Source organism: Papio anubis, chromosome 15 (genome assembly GCF_008728515.1).
Source record: "Papio anubis isolate 15944 chromosome 15, Panubis1.0, whole genome shotgun sequence".
NCBI lineage: Eukaryota > Metazoa > Chordata > Mammalia > Primates > Cercopithecidae > Papio > Papio anubis.
In genome coordinates, this window is record NC_044990.1 from 73243209 (window position 1) to 73254875 (window position 11667).

General features: G+C 38.1%; 1 pseudogene; it reads right to left on the reverse strand.

Moving 5' to 3' along the window:
* Positions 1-2115: 2115 nt before the first annotated feature.
* Positions 2116-6761, reverse strand: LOC101002682 (annotated as a pseudogene).
* Positions 6762-11667: the final 4906 nt, after the last annotated feature.

Sequence of the window (11667 nt, forward strand, 5' to 3'; positions counted from 1 at the left end):
ATTTGACTATTCTTGTCTTTGCCCATTTTTTATGTTGAGTGTCTTTTATTGATTGACAAGTACTCTTTATATATCAAATCATCTGTCAGATATGACTCAACTATTCTTCTACTTTGTTTTTTGCCTTTAAATGAATTATGGCTTTAAAAAAATATATAGGAGTTTTGAATGTTTTCATAAGTTTCATTTGTTAATATTTTTTTTCATGGCTTTCTGCCTTTGATTTCATGCTTGAATGTCTTTCTCCAATGTAAAGTAAAAGAAATTCAACTCTTTTTCTTCTAGTTGCTATGCTTATTTTTATATTTAAATCTTTAATCTCTTTGAAATTTATTTTGGCATATAGCAATGCAGATATTCAACTTTACTTTTTCTCCAATAGCTGTGTAATTGTCTCATTTACTGGTAAATCTTCCTTTTGTAAGTGATTTATGACGTCTTTATAAAACACTACATTTCTTCCTGAACTAGAATAATTCAGTTACTTTCTTTCATGGATACGCTAAAATCCTGTGTATTTTGCTATTCTTGCCAATTATTCCAGGAACAGCCATCCACAAGTCTTACTATGAAAAATAGAGTAAAATTGGTGTCTCCAGATTTGAAAGTTTTCCATTTCTATCTTAAAAACAAAAACTGTGAACTTTTTTAGGTGCTCAAAATAAACTCTTATTAAGTCACTGGTGTTTTTTTCAGCTTTGTTTGTTACAGCAGAAGGCATTAACTTTTTTTTTTTTTTTTCCCTTTTCAACTTTTATTTTAGGTCCAAGGGGTACATGTGCAGATTTGTTACATGAATAAGTTGCATGTTGCTGGAGACTGGCATACAAATAATGTCACCACCCAGGTAATGAGCATGGTACTTGACAGGTAGTTTTTCAACCCTCACCCTCCTCCCTCTCTCCACCCTCAAGTAGGCCCTGGTGTCTGTTGTTCTCCCCTTTGTGTCCATGTGTACTCAACGTTTAGCTCTCAGTTATAAGTGAGAACATGCAATATTTGATTCCTGTGCTAATTCGCTCAAGATAATGGCCTCTAGCTGCATCTATGTTGCTGCAAGGGCACAATTTTGTTCCTTTTTATAGCTACATAGTATACCATGGTGTACTGCATTTTCTTTATCCAGTCCATTGTTGATGGGCATCTACGTTGATTCCACGTCTTTGCTATTATAGATAGTGCTAAAATGAACATATGAATGCATGTATCTCTTTGGTAGAATGATTTATATTCCTCTGGGTGTATACTCAGTAATGGGATTGCCAGGTTGAATGGTAGCTCTAAGTCCTTTGAGAAATCTCAAAAATGCTTTCCACAGTGGCTGAACTAATTTACATTCCCACCAGCAATGTGTAAGAGTTCTCTTTTCTCTGCAGCCTCCCAAACATCTGTTAATAGCCATTCTGACTAGTGGGAGATGGTATCTCATTGTGGTTTTAATTTGCATTTCTCTAATTATTAGTAATGTTGAGCATTTTTCCTATGCTTTTTGGCAATATATATGTCTTCTTTTGAAAAGAGTCTGTTCATATCATTTGCCCATTTTTTAATGGGGTTGTTTTTCACTTGTTGATCTGTTTAGGTTCCTTACATATTCTGGATGTTAGGCCTTTATCAGATGCATAGTTTACAAGTATTTTCTCCTACAGATTGTCTGTTTACTTTGTTGTTGTAACTGCTTTTGGAGACTGTCACGAAATCTTTGCAAAGGCTTGTCTAGAATGGTATTTCCTAGGTTTTCTTCTAGGGTCTGTATAGTTTGAGGTCTTACATTTAAGTATTCATCTATCTTGAGTTAATTTGTATATACAGTGAAAGGAAGGGGTCCAGTTTCAATCTTCTGTGGATGACAAGCCAGTTATCCCAGGACCATTTATTGAATAGGAAGTCCTTTTCTCATTGCTTGTTATTGTCAACTTTGTTGAAGATCAGATAGTTGTAAATGTGAAGCTTTATTTCTGGGTTCTCTAACCTGTTTTATTGGTCTATGTGTCTGTTTTTGTAAGATGCTTTTTTGTTTGTTTGTTTGTTTTGGTTACCATAGCCTTGTAGTATAGTTTGAAGTTGGATAACATGATATCCCTAGATTTGTTCTTTTTGCTTAGGATTGCTTTAGCTATTCATGCTCTTTGTTGGTTCCATGTGAATTTTATTTATACTTATTTATTTTTTTCCCCTCTGGAACATTCAAATTCACTGTTCCAAAGTTTAATTAAAAACACAATTTAAAAATATTTAATATCTTCTGAAAAGTATTTCTAAGTTAAGAATGAAAAAGTATATAATAACATATAATCAAATACCAGGTGCCTCAACTCCCACCAGGTCCACACTCAGCAACATCCATCTTTTTAGGTTCTTTGAGATCTTCTGTTAAATCTGCATGCAAAGTTGTTTTCCATGATGGGGGAAAGAATGGAAATCCCCATTGCTTTTTGAAATTCACACATGCTTACAATATCACCTGGAGTTACTTGCTGTGCAAGTTTTTTTTTTTTTTTTTTTTTTTTGAGACGGAGTCTCGCTCTGTCACCCAGGCTGGAGTGCAGTGGCCGGATCTCAGCTCACTGCAAGCTCCGCCTCCCGGGTTCACGCCATTCTCCTGCCTCAGCCTCCCGAGTAGCTGGGACTACAGGCGCCTGCCACCTCGCCCGGCTAAGTTTTTGTATTTTTAGTAGAGACGGGGTTTCACTGTGTTAGCCAGGATGGTCTCGATCTCCTGACCTCGTGATCCGCCCGTCTCGGCCTCCCAAAGTGCTGGGATTACAGGCTTGAGCTACCGCGCCCGGCCAACTGTGCAAGTTTTTAAGATTATTGGTCACTTGTTCAGCGAGATGCATTTCTCTGCAGGAGGCACCCAAGAGACAGATCATACTGGGAGGGGGTCTGGTGCTCAAATACTCGTTCTGGGCTTCCTGGAGCTCCCTGAATAATTTGGTGGCCTCATAAAGTTTCTTCTGAATACTTCAGGTTCTTCAGAGTCAAAAACTTCAACTGGAATGCCAACGTTTACTACTTTCAGTGCTGTGAGCCTGTCTTGAGTATTGGGGTCCAAACACCCTGCTGGTTCTTGTTCTATAATCTCCATTTCTTTTGCTGTGTCAAGTGTCCTAGTATGGCCTTCATCTTCAGGCGATGACATCTCCAACTCTTGTAGGGTCCTGAAATTCCCTCCTTTTGTTAAAACATCCGGTAAACTATCTGCCATAACATATGGATAGTCTTGGCATGTGGCCCAAAACTCATGGATGCTGAAATCAGTTGGAAGATCAGAGTCTTCCCCATGGGTTGGATATATTAAATCAGAATCATCCTTGCTGATATTTCCAAACGTGGAGTCATAACACGGTGCATAAGAACTGTAGGGTCCATAATTCAAATCTCACACTTCTACAATGGGATCCACAGGAAGGAGAAGTCCCAATGTTGTTGTTCCATCTGGTTTTCTTCTTTCAAATTCGCACTGACTGTTCACAAGCTGTCTGGTCAGCTTTCCTCCAGATTCCTTCACGATTTGGTCAAGCTGCTCTTGCTCTCTCTCTCTGAATTATTGCTTTTAAACTTATCTTCAAGCACATCTTTGTCTACATTTTAATTTTCTTTGCCAGGACTCTTGAAGGCTTGTGCTTCAGCATCTCCAGAGTCCTCTCTCTCTTGACCAGCAACCTCCATCCTCCCCATTTTGCCTCCATCCTCCCCACTTTGCCTCCATCCTCCCCAGTCTGTTCTATCTTTCTGCTTTTGAGTTTCTTGCAAGTCATCCATGAAGTCTATACTCTGCTTCAGGCTCTGAATTCTTTCCTGGCTAAGAATTGTCATCCCCGAGTGCAACAGCTTCTTTGCAGCTGTATAGTAAATGCTCTCTGGTTTGTTGTAAATCATGGCATTAGTGCACATTAGTTTGAAGTTATCATTTAGTTCTATCGACTGGTAGTCATTGTTCTTGACCTTTTCTTTCATAGTACTAAAATCCCTTGGTTGTTTAATGATCATGGAGTAGCCAGGAGCAATATAATCAGTCACAGGAAATGAAAAGAAAGCACTTGGGTCTTTTCTCTGCAATTGTCTCATCAGTTGATTCAAAGTTTCTTGAAGGGGTGTCTGTTCTACTTCTTCTTGTTTGGCTAAAGAGCTTGTGAGAGGATCTCACAGGGGCATGACACTGGAGGTCTTTTTCTGCCTCATTCGCCACAAGGTCTCAATCCCGCTTCTTTTTATCCTCCTTAACTCTTCTACATTTTATCTCTTTATCTTCCCCTGGAACCAGTTTCTCGCCTTTCTTTCTCTTTTTCTGCGTTCTGTCCTTGTGTTTGTCATGATCTTACTTGCCTTCGAAGAGGTTGGAGTCATGCCCTGAGCTACCAGTGGAGAGTTCGGTGACTTCGTTCCCTCCTACTTTGAGGACCAGCCTCAAGGGCTTCTATACATACTCCTCACAGAAGTGTTTTTTCGACTTGGTGTTCCTTGTGCTTCTTGCCCATGTCCTATCAGCTCCGGTGCCCACCCCCAGAGTGAAGACCAGGCCCACAGCGCAGCTTCTGGTCCAGGCCAGGCCAGTGAAGGGCGGGAGCAGCCCGCAGAGGCCCCATGTGAATTTAAGAATAGTTTTTTCTAATTCTGTGAAAAACGATGTTGGTAATTTGATAGGAAATAGCACTGAATCTGTAAATTGCTTTGGGCAGTATGACCATAGCAACATAGATTCTTCTTATTCATGAGCATGGAATGTTTTTCCATTTGTTTTTGTTGTCTCTGATTTCTTTCAGCCGTGTTTTATAACTCTTGTTGGAGAGATTGTTCACCTCTGTGATTAGCTGTATTCCTAGGTATTTTATTCTTTTTGTGGCTCTTGTGAATAGAATTGTATTCTTTATTATTATTATTATACACCATCCTTCTGCAGCATAGAATTGCATTTTTGATTTGATCCTCAGTTTGGATGTTTTTGATGTACAGAAATACTACTGATATTTGTGTGTTGATTTTGTATCCTGAAATTTTACTGAAGTTGTTTATCAATTCTAGAAGGCTTTGGGCAGAAGCTGTGGGGATTTCTAGGTATAGAATCATATTGTCTATGAAGAGAGATCATTCAACTTACTCTTTTCCTATTTGGATTCCTTTTATTTCTTCCTCTTGCCTGGTTGCTTTGGCTAGGACTTCCAGTATTATATTGAATAGGAGTCATGAGAGTGAGGATCCTTCTCTTATTTCAGTTCTCAGGGAGAATGCTTCCAGTTTTTGCCTGTTCAGTATGATGTTGGCTGTGGGTTTGTCATAGATGACTCTTACTATTTTGAGTTATGTTCCTTCATTTCCTAGGTTGAATGTTTTCAACATGAAGAGATGCTGTATTTTATCGAAAGCCTTTTCTGCATCTATTGAGATGGTCATGTGGTTTTTGTTTTTAGTTCTGTTTCTGTAATGAATCACATTTCTTGATTTGCGTATGTTGAACCAACCTTGTATGGCAGGGATAAAGCCTACTCAATCATAGTGAATTAGCTTTTTGATAGGTTGCTGGATTCACTTTGCTTGTATTGTGTTGAAGAATTTTTGTGTCTATGTTCACCAGGATATTGACCTGAAGTTTTCTTTTTTTGTCATGTCTCTGCCAGGTTTTGGTATCAGGATGATGCTGGCCTCATAGAATGAGTTAGGGAGGCTTCCCTCCTCCTCAGTGTTTTGGAATAATTTCAGTAGGATTGGTACAAGCTCTTCTTTATATGTCTGATATAATTCAGTTGTGAATTTGTGTGGTCCAGAGCTTTTTTGGGTTGGCAGGTTTTTTATTACAGATTCAATTTCAGAACTCATTATTGGTCTGTTCAGGATTTCAAATTCTTCTTGGTTGAATTATGAGAGGTTGTATGTATCCAAGAATTTACCCATTACTTCTAAGTTTTCTAGATTGTGTGCATAGAGGTGTTCATAATAGTCTCTGAGGGCTTTTGTATTTCTGTGGAGTTGGTGGTACTGTCACCTTTGTGATTTCTGATTGTGTTTATTTGCATCTTCTCTCTTTTTTTCTTTATTAATCTAGGTAGTGGCCTATCAATCTTATTTATTCTTTCAAAGAAGTAACTTTTAGTTTCATTGATTTGTTTGTATGAAATTTCATTCATTATAGCTCTGATTTTGGTTATTTCTTTTCTTCTGCTAATTTTGCAGTTGGTTTGCTCTTGAAAACTGTGAACTTTTTAAAGATTCTTTTGTGTATGTCTGATACAGAATAATGCATGCCTGTGGACCCGTGAACACCTGGGCTCCACATAAGCTTCCCTCCATGTGCCTTTGGTATCTCAGTTCCAGGTATCCTTTGGGCTATGTTCAGACATCTTGTAGACCTTAGAGTGAGGCCATGATATCCAGAAGCACATTCTGTTTTCAACAGAAAATAATAATTCAGCTCAGTTCTTGAGTTTTGTAGTCTTCAGTTAAATGATTGCCTTTATTATTTGATTTCAACATTAATACATTTCAGAATTTCTTTTACTTTTGTAAAAACCATTCTCAAGAATGTTTCCATTGCTCAACCTCACTCCAGACATTATTTTATGTAATCCCCTTTTCTCTCTGAAACCCATCCCAACTGCTTTCTTTTCAGTTCGTTTTCTTCTACATGCGTAGAGACTAGATCCCTTGAAAGCTTCCCTTGCCATTAAAAATAAAGTCCTTTGACAATTTATTAAGATGTAAGTTTAAAATTTTGTCTAGTTAGTATATTGAGTGAACAATTTTCTAGGTCTCTGATAAATTTTTAAACTTATAAGAAATTGGCTTTAGCTGTTATCGTGAAATAATATATGCAGGTATTTAGTACATTGCATGGTCTTTGTCACATAGTAGGCACCCCCAAAATGTGAGATTCCTTCCTGCATTTCCTGTATTACAATATATCTATGTCTCCCCATGAGATATACATTTCTCATTGGCAGAGACTACCACCTGCCTTTCAAGCTCTAGCTCCTAGCATAAGACTTGCTACAGAGCCAGCCTTAGATAACGATTTCATGATTAGATACCTGAAAGAAAGGATAATTAACAAATGCATAATATGATTAGAAAAGTAGTATATTATACACCCCAGTTTTTCAACCTCAATTACTATCTCAAAAAATTTTACTAATTCTGCTTGCCTACTTTCATTTTTTTGTAGTTATGATTCAGACTCTTAATATATAATGTAATTGTACTAATGTTTACATTGTTCCTCTTCTCTCTGAGTTCTACAGACTTATCTCTAGCTATTATACATAATTTTTACATAATATTAATATTAAGACATGATTTACAGTGTATTCTCTTCTTAACATTATTCATTTTACCAGATTTTGTGGTTTCAAAGAGGTTTCAAATTTATTTTTGCCTCCTCTTTCCCTTCCTCCTCCTCTTTCTCTTTCTTCCTTTACAATCTGGAAGTCCTCTTCCTCTTCCTCTTCCTCTCCTTCTCCTTCTCCTTCTTCTTCTTCCTTTCACCTGTTATACCATGAATTCCATTAATAGACTCCAGCAGCTCAGGCTCCTTTTCACTGATTCTCAAAAAGTGTGCTTCTCTGGGTGGAACAGGCTGCAGCTTCAGGTTTCTCTTTAGCTTCACTCTTTATTCTGATGATTTTCCTTTACACACTTTCAGGAAGTCATCTTGGCTCTTAGAGTGTTTAATATGCCCAATATGCATATTAATTCTCTTGGCAAGTATCTTGCCCTTGTTTGTTTACAATGATGCCAATAGCATGCTAGGTAACTTTGTAGACTCTTTTAGTTTTGCCATGGTGACATTTGTGGGGCATTTCTTTTTGGACAGTGCCCATTCCCTTGGTGTCTACATCATCGCCTTCCTTGTAGGTATGCACTTATGTGGCCAAAGGTACAACTCCGTTTTCTCAAAGGCCTAGGGGACCTCAGCAGTTGCCTGTCTTCTTTCCTCTGTGTTCGTCATTTTATCAAATTACTGGAAGCTGGGAGTTGAGGCCGAAAGGTACTTTCCTCTTCTTAAAAGTAACCTGAGTGTTGTATCTCTTCTTGCCTAGAATTGTGCTATTTCCTGTATTCTTCTTCTTCTGGGACTCGAATTCCAACCATTAGACTTGCTTCTTGTTTTCTTTGGCTTTGACCTTTATTAATGTCTCCTTTCCTTCCCCGTTTTCCCCATCTCCTTTGCTTCTCTTTCTTTCCCTTCATTTTCTTCCTTTTTTGGGGGAAACTTTAAGGTTCTCTCTTTTAAGGAAATATTTATTTACCTTCTATCTGTTGTTTTTGGATCATGCCAAACCATCCTTTGAGTTTTGTTTTCTCTCATGTTCCCTCCTGAAATCCATCCTGTCAATCCTCCCTGCCATTCCACCCCTCACAACCTCATCCCATTCTCTTCTCTCTGTGCCCTTCTCTTACACTCAGAAAAGTTCTGTGCACTTTTTGCGGCATGTTACCTGTTTTGGTTTTTTCTTCTGCGTTTTCATTGTGAGCCCTCAGAGCTGGCCCAGCAAACCTGCCTGGGCTTAGCAGTAAACCTGTGTCCTTTTTTATTACAAAGAGCAGACACATCTCCATAACCAAGACATTCTCACAGAGCAATGTGTGTGTGTCGGGGGGGATGTGTGTGTGTTTCTGTATCACCTTTAATCTTTTGCTGACTCAAAAAGTCAAACCAAGTTAAAGAAAATCATAAAACAGCCCAAAACGGACAGGTTTTGAACAGTGATATTCCCTCTTTCTTCAAGTCTATATATTTCCTTATTCCAATAAAATGTTTACTGTTATTTTTACTGAAACTGGTACTGCAACAAAAATAACTTTTTATACTGTACACTTTATAATGTACACTATACTGTACACTTTAAAATGGCTAAGATGGTCAATTGAGTATTTTTAATTTTATTTATTTATTTATTTATTTATTTATTTTTGAGACAGGGTCTCACTCTGTCACCCAGACTGGAGTGCAGTGGTGTCAACACAGCTCACTGCAGCCTTGACCTCCCAGGCTGAAGTGTTCCTCCCGCCTCAGCTTCCTGAGTAGCTGGGACTACAGGTGTGCACTATCATGCCCAGCTATTTTTTTTTTTTTAATTTGAGTAGGGATGAGGTCTCACTATGTTGCCCATGCTCATCTCAAACTCGTGAGCTCAAGTGATCCTCCTGCCTCAGCCTCCCAAAGTGCTAGGATTACAGGCATGAGCCAGCACTCCTGACCTTCAATTGAGTATTATGTGCTTTTTACCACACACAAAAAATTTTTAATTGAGGTCACAATGTTTTCCATCTCCACAGGTATGTTCTTAAGGAGAATGAATTGCATTCTGAATCATTAGGAATGTTTTCCAAAAGCACTTATCTTTTTCTCTTAATACTGCATCCAAAATAAATGTTTTTTCCCCTAATATTATGAATCACCCACTAAACTCTTTGCTTCCTAAGATTTGAATTGTAAAGGTTCTTGTATGAAGAAAAAGCTCAATAAGTGTTTGTCGGATGAATGGGTAAACCTTAATTTATCTCATGCCAGTTGTAATAATAATTAATATCTTCATCACCACTACTGTTACATCATATTTACCGCAACAGCTAACATGTATTGGCACTTGCTATGTGCCAGAGAATAATCCTTCAGAGATATTATCTAATCATAGCAACTGTATGTAACTTTGTTTTTCTTTAAAATAACTTAATTTGGATTTCAAGATCTCATTCTATCAAGGTTATAGCTGCTTTTATCTCAGACACTTCTGGGTTGTTTTTGGGTTTGTTTCTGGATTGTTTTTTTAAGTTTCAGGGTAGTGACAGACGCTTTTTTTTAACCAGTATAACTGCCCCCACCCCAACTCCTTTATTTACAGACTCTTGACACCATGTTGAGCAGCGAAGTGTCAGCTGACTATTCCTTTCCTTTGCCTTCTTTCCAGCTGGGGTAACCAATTCTGGCCAGTGAGACATAACAAGAAGTCAGCTGAAAATTTCTAGCAAAGCTTTTGATTTCAGATGGTTTGATGCTAGCTCCTCCCTCCCTCTTCCTTCTTCCTGCTTTGATCTCAGATGTGATGCCTGGAGCTGGGGCAGCAATCTTATGACCATGCAGGAACAGCCAAAAATTACAAACACATTGTTGAACTATAGAACCAATTTGTGTAACCATCTGTTTTTTGGACATCTTATTATGTGAGAGAAATAAAGGTCTCTTTCTAAAGTCATTAGAATTGTCTTTTATGCTACTTGCAGTTGAATGTATTCTGAAGTAATACATGAGAGTTATAGAGTGCCATGGGTGTGATGGTTCTATTTTGTATTAGGGTCACAATTATCCCGTCTGGTCCTTCATTACCATTCCACACAGGTCATCACTGAGGTGTCTTGTATGGAACAACTGTTGTAAGCCCTGCAACCTTCTATTCTAGATATTCGCTATGATATTGTTGATGGCAAGGGTCCCATCTATTTCTGTGCCACTCAGGGATACGAGGATATTTTCAAGGCTGGCTGTGGCTCTGTGGTGGACTATTACAATGATGGCTCTGATTTAACCACACCTTAAGGTATTCATGCCTTATATAGTCCTCCCCACATTGACTCTAGACTTGATCTCATGACTTACTTTGGCTGATGGGTCATTAGCAAACAGGGCAAGCAGAGGCTCAGTAAGGTGCTGTACATTGGGACTGGTCTGCTTGGAATGTTCCCAGCCACCATAGTATGCGAAACCCAAGCCCTACAGTGAAGCCAGTAGAAGAAAACTGAGGCACTCCAGTTGACTCCCAACTGAGCAACCAGCCAACCACTACCAGCAACTGCCACCTATGCAAGTAAGCCATCTTGGGTAGTCCAGCCTAGTTGCGCCTCCAAATGACTCCAGCCTCAGGTGAACCATGTGGAGCAGGCATCTGAGCCCAGGTAATTCACAGAATCATAAGAGGTAATAAAATGCCTGATGACTTAAGCCACTAAGGTCTGGGGTAGTTTGTTTCACAGTAATAGGTAACAGGAAAAGGCCTCTTCTTCCTAGGTACAAAATGATTTAGAGAGTCACAGTGTTATAATGAATAGTACAGCTATATAATTATTAAAATAGATAAGTATTTACTTTTGCATTTTTCCTGCAAGTTCTATATATATATATATATATAGCATATGAAACACAAGAAGCCTGATACATTGATAAGCCATTTATCAATGTATCAATACATTTTCTATTCTATTCTAGTTAGCATTTATATAGTGCTCATTCTCACAGAATATAGGGGCTTTACAATATTATTATTTAGCATTTATATAATACTTTTTGCCTTCAGTGTATACCACAAATGATTTTACTTTAAAATCATTTAAATTTTAAAAGTACTTTAAAATCATTGAAATTTTAAAATTATTTCATAACTCTTTTTGTGGAGGAGAAAATGTATAACCCACATTGGGCCCAAATATATGTTCTCTGAGCATGTGTATATGTTGACTGTATGGAGGACTGGGTCCAAGGCAATGAGTACAAATGGAGCAACAATATCATTGCAACAAAGACCATACCAGAAAATCTGTATATATGTGTGTGTTTGTGTGTGTGCGTATTAAAATGAGTCCTAGCCAATTGCTCCCTTCAAGCAATATTTGATACAAATATCCTAGAAGCCACAAATGTGTTTGAAAAACAATTCCAGCCAGAGCCAATGCGCTGTG